General features: G+C 34.1%; 1 pseudogene; it reads right to left on the bottom strand.

Moving 5' to 3' along the window:
- Nucleotides 1–3,452: 3,452 nt before the first annotated feature.
- LOC133815135 (nucleoside hydrolase 5-like) lies at nucleotides 3,453–9,497 on the bottom strand (annotated as a pseudogene).
- Between the last annotated feature and the right edge of the window lie 456 nt (nucleotides 9,498–9,953).

Genomic DNA, 9,953 nt, shown 5'->3' on the forward strand with positions numbered 1-9,953 from the left:
GTCGGCTTCCTTTTGTCATCATCTAATCTCTTCACTTCTAGCGTCCATGTCCCATTTTTTTTCGTTCGGATTTAGCCTTTCGCTTGGCTATTTCTTCTGGAAACGTTTCTTGTCGAACATTGAATTGCATCATCTCTTCCTAAAAAGCCCCCATGGCTTTTTGGACTTGTTCGACCTCTAGGGTTATCTCCTCGAGAGTGGCCCTAGGCTTAGTGTCAGGGGCTTAGGTGCAGGACCTTCTGGTCTAACAGTTTCTTTTGTAGTTGATGCATCGGGCTTCATGGGCGCCATAATGGTAGGATGGTAATGTGTTTCTTCTATTCAAGCTCTCAATGAAAGTACCAAAAAAATTTACCACGATTTTGGCCAATTGTGAGTAGACGCAAAAACAACAATAATACTAATATCCTTGAATAGAAAATAAAACAACACGACCAATTTTATTGTGGTTTAGCCCCAGTTTATTGGTAATAGCCTAATCCACTTTGAGTTGTGATATATGAACTTATACTTAAGATCAGATGAACCTGAGCCAACTGAGTTTCTTAAAATTAAGTAAAAAAATACAATGTTTCTCTCTAAAAGTTCTCTGAGAAAATGTCCCAAGAATTCTCCCAGTAAAATTTCAAAAAGTCCCCTCCAATGATTCCATGAGCTTTTTATTTATAAGCTCATCGATCGTACATGAAATGTCTATCATTTTGACTGAGTCCTTGGTTGTTTTAACAAATTTTAATTAATAAAATAATAAACAAATTCAGATAATAACAATATGGCTACTACTTTGGGATATCTAAGAGATTCGCACGGTAGTTACATGTAATTCGGGTTATAGCTGTTACAGAGATTTGTAAAAAAGTCACTGGGCAGCTAACTCTTAAGACTCTGACATACCCGGTCAGCTAAATCTTCCTTCTGATGTAGCTTGTCAGGTAAACCTTCCTTCTGATTTTCCTTGTTGGGTAAGCCTCCCTTTTGATGTTGCTGGTTGGGTAAGACACTCCCTGACCAGTTAAATTCATACCTGGTCGGGTATAGCACCTCTTGACCAGATAAAACAATCGTTTTGACCAATGTACTTCCGACCAGTGAAATGACAAATTTGTAGGTCATCTTCTAACCCTTACACTTCCCTTGGCCAATACGTTCATTGACCATTATTATGCCACTTGATGACCATGCATTTCCATGTGTCACTTCTGATAGCCACGTCATTGAACTAAAATTTGGGGATAACACTTATAAATGAACAATTAAACAACAAAATAAAAATAAACCCTATACCTCTATAACAAGTGATGGCCGAACTCATATAGCATTTTCTAGTGTCAAATTTACATTATTTCATTATTACAATACCAAGATTTGTTGGAGCAATAGTAATTTTATATATAATCCCTTAATCTAAAAAAAAAATTAAAAAAAATAGAGAACTTTGAACAACCATATTCCAATATTAAACTAAAAACTCAAATCAAAACTCTTAAAAATCCACATAAACCCTAGACAAAGATACAACTCAAAACGACACTAACATGTTTTCTAATACAAAGATAAAATCAAAATTCATCAATATCATGTAAGCCACCCTAGTCGAACTTTATATAGGCTTAGAACCTCAATCAACCTCTCAAACCAATAAAAAACACCCTTAAAATATTTCAAAATAAAATACAAGAATCAAAATATATTAAGAATTCCTATTATTCAATAAACAACCTCTAATCTAAAAGAAAAACAACAACTCATCAACACATAAACATTTATTTTCAAAACATATACAAAGCCATAATCCAAGGATCAAACCATCAACTCAACAAGATATTAGGGAAAATCCATCACCTTCCTTGATTGTGTTCAAGAACACAAAAGCAAAAAAAACCTTGGGCACCTAGGGATTTTGAACATCACAAAAGAAAAGAAAATAAAATCTTAGAATTGAGGAGAAGAAAATTATACTTAGGCGATCCCTAAAACCAAAATCCAAAACATACCTTGAAATTTCTAAACATCTTGCCTTCTTCTCCTTCTTTCTCTCTTTCTCACTCTATTTCGTTCTCTCTCTCTCTCTCTCTCTCTCTCTCTCTCTTCCTCCCTCTATGTCGTCGCCCACCAATAAATCCTAAGGCCCATTGGTTTGCATTTTTATTTACACTAAGAGTAGAAAATTCTAGCTTAATGTGAATGGGAAAGTTCCCAATTAAGACACCCTTATCTTTCCCTCATTTTCCTCTCCCAAATCAAACCCTTGATACACAAAATGGTAACTAATTCCCTATGTTGACCGACCCCTTTTTCCCACTCTCTTTCTCTTCCTTCTCGGCCAAGAAAGGCCTATTCACACCATTCCTTCAACTTGTTACTTTCCCAAAATTTCTCAAGGTAACTAATGACAATAATTCTCTAACCCTATTTTATTCTCTTTTAATTACTATCAAGAAAATAAAAAAATAAATGAAAAAGAAATTTCCCACTCTAACCCTCTCTTGGTTTCCAAATCTACACTAGTGTTAACACAAGTATTCTAGAATTTTCCCTTCTTATATAATTTTCTTTTCTTTTAAAAAAATTAATATGCATGGAAATCTAATGTATGCTCACCATCCATACTATGTACATGCCCACACACATGACACAATTCTAACTCTACCTCAGGGCGAGGATCGGTGGAGCAAATACAGGGGCTGCTGGGGCCACTAAGGATGGAGATGCAGATGTTGGGAGATCTATTTAACAGGGTCCCGACACCCTCTGACACTTCGACCTGACTAATTCGGATAGGCCCTTGCTTTCTACACAAAGGAAACAAACTAGTTTAATCCTCGAAAGGAAAGGAAATAAGTGAATACAAGGAAAAATGCATGACTAAATACAAATCTCCTCGGGAGCCCCACCGCGATCAGTCTCCTCTGAGTAAATGAAGGAATGGGAGAATTCACAGATGAGCCAACCCATCTCATGCGTGAGGTTGGTCTCATACTGACAAAACCAAGTGGAATGCATAAACTTCACCTTATCCAAAGGCATGTGACCTTGGGGTGTCTCTTCCTCCTACGATTGCAGAGGAAACATTGATGAGGTTCTTATAGTCTTTATACTCCTCCTCGGACAAACAAAACCCCAAGATTTTCCCACACTCGATAAGTGAGTGCGAAAATGAGGAATGGTTAGGACTGATTCCCTCCCCTACGTGCTTAGTATAGCGAAGAACAATTAGAGATTTACCTTGAGGCATGGAAGATGACTCGCTCCCTACCTCGAGCACTGCCTTGAGCTCTTTGTCTTCCCTTACCTCCGCGGCGACATTGATGGCGAGGAAGCTCTCCGAATGCTCCTCACTAAGGAGTTGCGTGTATATAAATTGTGCCTTAGCCGCCATATAGTCCGTGTGGAGCCTCGCCTCGTGATTACTTCGAGTCCCAAAATCTAGTGGGGACCACCTGGCTTATACTCTACAGCTCCAACAGTAGCCTATACTCCTGAAGGTGGGCATCAGTAACGAGAAAGGTGAGATCCAACTCCTCGTCGCTAATGGTTTCCATGGCCTTAAACCTTTCGTCGAAGGAATCTATGAAAGGTGTACAACGATAGCGACCTGAGATGAGACGTTTCAAGATTAAGAATCAATTACGAGTGGGACCCTATTAATGGAAACTGTGTGAGGACAAAAGTGCTTACCAACTCTAGCGAAGTCTAGGAGTGAGGTGGGATTGGTGCTCGACGGGAATCCACTCGCCCAGGAGAAGTGGTACTTGTAGCCCCGAGCGTGGTTTTCCTTATATATATATATTTCCTATTACATTAGGGTGTAGTAGTCATCTAATCCCCCTTCTTCAGGCACTGACAGAAGCTGTAGATATACAGTATCTCATCTGGGAAGGAGTGGGCTAATTCTGTCTCTTATACAGAACGTAAAGCCCGACCAGCATCCGATATCCATTCGGTGACAGCTTGAAAGAGTTATGCTAAAGAACTTGAGGAAGTCGGCATAGTACTAGTGTAATGGCAGGGTTGCACCAGCCTGGAATGAGAGGCACTCTGGGGCCCAAGCCAATGGATGCTCTCATGCACCCTCTCGTCCTCTCGAGACAAGCACACCAACATCTCATGCGTGTTTACCCCATAGAGGGTGAGAATCTTTTCCAAGGCACCTCGTTGTCAGAGCTTGTTGGGGATTGCCCCCGCCTCAAACCCCATGGTGGTGTAGGTTTTGTCCATCAGCATCGGGCCTGTATTGGCTTCTTCCTCCGTGATGCCAACTCGAAGGGTCTTGTGGTTGGGAATTGTGCCCTGAAAGCATATGTAGTAGACATTTTTTTATGAAATAAATAAATAAATTGAATTTGTTATGCCTATATTTTATGGACTATATTATTATGTGATAATATTATGTAAATATCAGAATGATTCCTAAGTTCATATATGTGATCTCAAACACGTATAGGTACGGGAGGATTGTGTTTGAGATAAATGAACTTGAATAGTTCGCAGTAAAATAAAGTTATGGAATTTTTAGATTAATTACTGCAAGTACGGTCCACTAGTATTATGAATACATGTGATCTAGATCCGGATCACTAGCGTGGTAGGATACTTTATTGGAGGTGCTTTATATATTAGAGAATATATAGAACTGGACAAGATATGTTTATTAATACTTAGTTAAATACTGTTTTGAAGTATTAATTAAATATATCAACTGATGATCATATACAAATAGATCTTAATCCTTAAGTTACTATGAACTCCTGTTTATGTCATATGAGTTCTTTGATTCACTCGTTAGGGTCTGTCAGAATGATCAGGCTAGAAACTTTTGTTTTGGGAACTCATTAATGTAGATGGTTGGGGACATAGTATACAGATATGGAATCTATGCCTTCTCACATGAGATTGAATAATGGTTCTCTTAAGGGTTGACTTTTGGGACTGAAAGGTTATTGAGCTCAAGTTCATAATTTAGTTGTGAATTAACCTTCAGTAGTAAAGTCAATGGTGCTTAAGGAAACAAGAGATAATTATCATGGTAAGACGGTAATTTTATTCCCGATTAATTACGAACAATTATTAGAGGGTCAATTTGTATGCAATTATTATATCAATGGAGGCTTTATAATTATAAAGTACTCAATAAATGAAATGTCTATAATTACAAGACTGCAGTCTCATATTTATAGTGGAATAATCATGAGATTAATAAATTAAGATTATTTAATTAAAGAGTTTAATTAATAATCTCAAATTTATTGAAGCTTGGAATTATAGGTCCATAGGTCCCCACGGCGACTTTATCAACACTATTCAATGTAAGAGTTTATATGAAAGGAAAAATAGTTGACAGAAGAAATTTGTTCTTTGGGCCAAATATGCAATTATATGATAATAATGATTAATTACAAATTAATTGTAATTTGAAAAATTAATTAATATTTAATTATTGTATAATTTTGGAAATTATATTAAATAATTAAATTAATTTTAAAAAATATGGGATTTAATTAAATGGTAGAATTAATTAAATATCTTTATTTGAGTGGGAGATAATAATATGATAAGTTCAAATTGGATTTGAATTTAGAAGATTAATATTTATTCAAATAATTAATTATCTTTAAAAATTAGTTAAAAATATATTTAATTTAAATTTGAAATCAAATTTGAATTAGTTACCAGGTTGTTAGATTTTTATCTGAAAAAGTAGTTTGAATAAATAATTAAATAAAAATAGAAAAAAAAAATATATCCCTAAAAATAGGGGTGGTACGCGTGCACACACTCTATGGACTGTGTGTGGCGTGTACTGCTATTTTTTCAGGGATAGGGCTTTCATTTTTATTTATTTAATTAATTATTTAATGGATAATTCAAAAAATTAGTTTTTGGATATTTTCATTAATAAAATAAGTAATTAATTAAAAAATAAAATTGTAAGTCGGTTACAGATTTATTTTTGAAATTTGAATATTTTCTTTTAAGTATGACTGATCAGAAAATATACAAATAACTCAGAATCAATTCTCAGTTCAATTATCTTGATCTCATGTATTGAGTACATCAAGTAGAATCACAAATAAACTATCCTTCATTCTCTAAGTGCCCACACACTTCTTGAGGTGTAGAGAGCGCTGTGGAAGATCTTGGTGTGAGTACCTGGCAACTGCTTGGATAGGAAGATCGTTCTTATTACGAAAAGAGAGAAAGGACACTTGATAGGCTTCAAGAGGTATGATTTCTATTCTTAACTTGCTTATGATTAATGTATGTATATTAATGTATCTGCATATTTAAAGGTAGTTTAAATTTGTTACAAATTTTATTTTGTACACTGGGCCTAGCCCACCATCATTTCGCTTCGTATTAGGAAACTCGTTCCTACACTACAAGAAAAAATGCTTTTAATAACACCGAAAATGTGTTATCAAAACATACGATAACACGTTCTGATGTGTTAAGACCGACTATGTTATTGTAGGTCAGGGTACTTTACATAACACTTTATCAGTGTTATACAGATGTGTTATTGTACTGTCAACGATATCACAATTTCTGTGTTATTTTGATATATAGAAAAGTGTTTAATTATGTTATTTATAGTCAATTATATTACACTTTTTTTGTGTTATACTACACTTTAGTATAACACATTTTTTGTGTTAGCTTAGAGAAACATAATCTTTTTTTACTTACACAAAACTAGGAAAACAAATATGAAAGTTGAAGCCAAATAAGGTAACATAAATAGATTTTTATTACTTACTCAAATGTAATTACAATATTTAGTCTACTAGTCTAGGCTTAAGAAATCATATTACTACATAATTTATGCCCAATTCAGATTCCTTTATCTCTAAATACAAAACAAGAAATGTATACAAAAATTAGTGAAATACATTCTTCCATTCTAAAGGCCTCAACTACAAATGTTGTCAAGAATTTCTCCAAAGAAATCATCTCAATATACTTGCACATTGTAAAAAAAAAAGTCATTTTATTATTAAGAACATAAGACTTAAGCTAGTTTCCACCTGTAAGCATATAAAGTTTAAATTAAATTTGTAATAATTCCAAAACTTGACGAAACAACAGGGTATAGCAAGATGTACTACCATGCAAAACAACGGCTGAAGCAACAAAACATGCAACTTAAAACAAGGCTTGCGAAATGTATCAAGATAACAAATATATCATTCTCAATGATCAAAAAGTATGTGAGGAAGAATTGATTCCAGAACTCTAAATTCTGTCAATATATCCCCCAAAAAATTAAAGAATAAAAACACAATCACACTTTGACTTCTTATACAACAAAATCATAAAGAAAAACAATAAAATAAAAAATTAAACATGACAAGAATCGATGTTTCGAAGAGACGGTTTCTAGTATGTCTTAAATTTCTGTCTCCTGTTTGTGTTCTAAACTCTTGGCTTTAGTGTTAAGTTTATGATTTTTGAAGAAAAGGTCTATATATGATATAGAAGAACTCAATCATACTTTATGCTTAATCATTCATCTGTTTCTTGTATGCATAACGTTATGTGCTATACTAAGCTATAAAAATAGAGGAAACCAAAACACATGCCTATCTAGAATTATCAAAGGAAGTACAACATCAGAAGCAAGAGAAATGGTAGACATAACAACATCAATAAAACTAGAAGCAGAACAGAACAAGTCTAGCTTTCCTTTTCTAGCTAATTACTGCAACAAGCTATGAATTCAATTGTTTACATGCTTAATAGCCACTCTATCAGTACTCTTGCAGTACCCTCAAAACCAAAGTGTAGGAAGTCATAAGACTAATAAAAACCTGTTGGGTTCTTTGATCTCACTCCAACCCCCATGACAAAAATATGCTCCACATTTTTCTTCAAATGTGGATTTCTCATAAGGAAAATGGCTAAGTTTGTAAATGCTCCTATAACCATAACAATTATAGGACCTGCAGATATTTTCTCATACATTACCTACTGAGTAGTTGATTGTTTAATAGGTCTATATCTCCTGCTTCCCTAAGTCATAACAAAATATTTGAGATTCATTTATGTTAGTAAATAATTTTAACAATTCATTGAGATTCAAATTACAATGCAAAAAGATTGATTCTCCACTTCTAATAACTAATAAACCACATTCTATTCTCCCTGGAAGATAGCCAATTACCAACTCAATTCAAGCAAACATCTCCTTTATCATACATAGAATAAGCATAACAGATCAGTGGAATAAAATTTTATATATACCTGAGGAAGAAAAGCTTTTCTAATGCCAAAATTTGTATCAACATCCAGACGACCTCCAATACCTACTGGGATAGCTTGTCTATATCTACATCCCCCAGTGGTTGTAACACCCTGACATACATAAACTAAACACAGATTAGAGTGGCTTTTAACTGAGATTGTATGATATACATGTTATGGCAATGTACTAAGTTTTTTTATGAGCTCATGCCTGTTCTATTATGGGAAGATATCTACCAACATTAGGAAGAATGGTACGATCTTTTAGTATTCCACCTTCGCCGCCAACTCCAACAGCGATATCATCGCGCCCCATCATGTAAAGGATGTCATAGATTTGATTCACATAATGTCTAGCATCAGTCCATGCATTTGTGTTGATAGTCACACCCTAATAAAAAAGAAAAAGAAAATTCTTATGTGTCACTATGTTGTAAGTTGGTTATGTACTATATATGGTTCGAAAATAAATTAGCTTTTGAGGAGAGAGATTTTTTAATGAGAATTAAGAGAGCTCAAAAAATTGGAGACTTTGGGAGCTAAAGTCAGAAAAAGCAAAGCAAGAAGCTTTTAAAAGTAAAAGATGTTATTATAGTAATTGGTAAAACACTAGGACCAAGTTAACTGCCAGCATTGAATTATTTGATCCGACATTATGGTCCTAAGGCCAAGAGTTCTTTTATCCTTTGACCATATATACATAAATATTAGTAGGACCAAATATTTGAGAGATTAAGGTCCAGAAAAAAGCAGGGTTTTTTATTTTACTACTCATCATCATCAATACCAGAAGAAAAGAAAAAGAAAAAGAAAAAAAAAAGAAAAGAAAGAAAACTCAATGACTTTTTATCAAGGATTAAAATACGTAACTGTCAATATGAAATAATCTACCCGTAATTTACTCATTGAATCAATATAGAAAGGGAAAAAAGATGTACTTTTTCATATTTGTGCTGCTGTCCAACTTTGTAATAGACAAATCATGAAGACTTAAATTACCTCTAACTCAAACTCTGATCTGTTAAGCTTTAAGAGGTAGAGCAGAGCAAAGAAATCATCCGTATCAACATCTGTATCCAAGAGAATCCGGCGAGGCCTAGGCCGAGGAGCGCGTTTTGCATTGTGAAAATTAGCTGCAAATCCTAAAAGGAGTAGAACAAAAATAACCCAGAAGTTTTTTTTCAACACCATTTTCACTGTGATCATTTACACCCCAGAAAAGTATGCAGTCCTCACCAAACTTGATGAAAGCTATCAAATTCAGCTTGAGAAAAGGTTTGTGTTTAACATATGGATACTTATTCAAACCCTCATTTACTTCTGGCCTAATGATTGAGATCACATCTATACACACCACTCTTCTATTAGGATACAATAAAGAAATCTAAAACTTTCTAGAATTTTCCAAGTCATTAACTAGTTTCTACTATTCTCTAAATAATTCTATAATAATCTATATCATAGTCTAATTAATTCTAGGTTTCTCCTAGAACATTCTCGAATACTTTTAACAGAAGAAAATCATAATAAGTGAAGCACATTTGCATATGAGAACATCCAAATAATTTTAGAAAGGGGACCAAAAACACATTCAAAGCTTTAGTTTATTTCTTGCAATTAAGGAAAGAAATTTAAACAGCCAAAAAAAGAAAGAAAAAAAGAAAATCCAAGAAAGAATAAAGAAAATGATTAAAAGGGGTGTGAATTATTTG

This window comes from Humulus lupulus, chromosome 2, assembly GCF_963169125.1.
Source record: "Humulus lupulus chromosome 2, drHumLupu1.1, whole genome shotgun sequence".
In the NCBI taxonomy this organism is placed as follows: Eukaryota; Viridiplantae; Streptophyta; class Magnoliopsida; order Rosales; family Cannabaceae; genus Humulus; species Humulus lupulus.